Here is a 1,910-nt window from a genome sequence, read left to right as displayed (position 1 = left end):
CTTGTTATGCATTGGTTAAGCTCTGACGCCTTTTCCTCGGGGTTACAAAACACGGTGTTTAAATGTTCTTTTCCCGGTAACACAATAGTTGTTTTTTGTTTTTTGTTTGTTTGATCTTTTCCGGTTTTCTCGCCTTCGGTCGGAATATAAAGTGACGTCGAGGCATAAACTCGGGTGCAATGTCTGTCGTGGGGATAAGGCGTGTGATGCGTTAAGCTTGTAAATTTACCTTTACGTTGGAATGAAGCAACCTTTTTTACAGCTGCTTATGTATGAGCGAACACACAAACACAATCACAGGCAAGAACAAACACATAAAGACACTTAAAGAGCAACAGAAGCCCATCAACACTAACACGAAGCATCGGCAGGGGAAGCTCAACACCCACTCGTCCACACTTTGTCTCACGCGCCCGAAGTTCTCCATCGCGTTAAAGAGCGACTGCTGCTGCTCTTCCTTTGTCTCATTAAACCCCTTAGCGTCAGCTGTCGTCAGCCGTCAGCCCTTCCCGCAGTTTCTTTTCCTTCCCTCATTCTCCCCTCTAACTCATCTCGTCCCCTTTCACTCGGCAAGAACAGCCAGGGGCAAAAAGGTGTTTAACGGAAGGGCGCCCGTGAAGGCTTCCCTTGTGCGGGGTTCGGGGAGGCTGTCGGTTCCTGATCATGGCCGCGGTTCACTCTTTCAGCTCTTCCTCTCATGCTTTCCTCTTTATTTTATCTATCTTTCTCTTCTCCTTTTTGTTTTGTTTCTTCCTTTCATTTTTTCCCCTTTCTCTCCTTCTGCATTACTTTCCCTTTCTCTCTCCTTCCACTTCATCCCCTTTGTCTCTCTTCATTTTCTGTTTTTTTCTCTCTCCCTCCCTCTCTTCTCTCTCTCTCTCTCTCTCTCTCTCTCTCTCTCTCTCTCTCTCTCTCTCTCTCTCTCTCTCTCTCTCTCTCTCTCTCTCTCTCTCTTCTCTCACTCTCTCCCTCTCTCTCTTTCTATGTCCCTTCACCCCCCCATCTCTCTCTCTCTCTCTCTCTCTCTCTCTCTCTCTCTCTCTCTCTCTCTCTCTCTCTCTCTCTCTCTCTCTTTCTCTCTTCTCTCTCTCTCTCCCTCTCTCTCTTTCTATGTCCCTTCACCCCCCCATCTCTCTCTCTCTCTCTCTCTCTCTCTCTCTCTCTCTCTCTCTCTCTCTCTTCTCTCTCTCTCTCTCTCTCTCTCTCTCTCTCTCTCTCTCTCTCTCTCTCTCTCTCTCTCTCTCTCTCTCTCTCTCTCTCTCTCTCTCTCACTCTCTCACTCACTCTCTCACTCTCTCACTCTCTCTCTTTCTCTCATTCTCTCTCATTCTCTCTCATTCTCTCTCTCCCTCTCTCTCTCTTTCTATGTCCGCGAACGCCACCTGTCGCACACACCCTGGCCCTCGATGACAGGTTCAAGGCGCCCTTACATGCGTAGATGTATAAGTCCCTAAGGGGTTCGTTTAGGGGAGGAGAGGAATGGGTTATGAGGGGGAGAAAGGGGGGGGGGTGAGGGACAAGGTAGGGTATAAGGGAGATAGGTCTAGGGGGATAGTGGGGGTTAGGGGAAGGGATTTTAGGAGGAGGGAGCCTAGGGGAAGGGGGAGGGAACCTAGGGGAAGGGGGGGGGGGGCTAGAGGAAGGGGAAGAGGAGAGGAATGAAGAAAGGGAAATATCTTTAAATATTATTTTTGTTTCCCCTCGAACACTTATGTCACCGCACGTCCCTCTTCTCGTTTTCGTCGCATCTCGATAACAGATGGCATCTCTTCGTGATTCGAATTATCTGTCGTCCTTCTCTTGCTCTTTGCCTCTTGGTATGTTATTTGTTTTTTTTCCCTTATTAATTTTGTCGCATTTAGTTTAGAAAGTGTAACCGGGGTGGAAGTGCAGAGCTCGCGGTGAGGCTG

Source organism: Penaeus chinensis, chromosome 14 (assembly GCF_019202785.1).
Source record: "Penaeus chinensis breed Huanghai No. 1 chromosome 14, ASM1920278v2, whole genome shotgun sequence".
Classification (NCBI taxonomy): domain Eukaryota; kingdom Metazoa; phylum Arthropoda; class Malacostraca; order Decapoda; family Penaeidae; genus Penaeus; species Penaeus chinensis.
The sequence above is the reverse complement of the archived record's forward strand: the minus strand, read 5'-3'. Positions refer to the sequence as shown.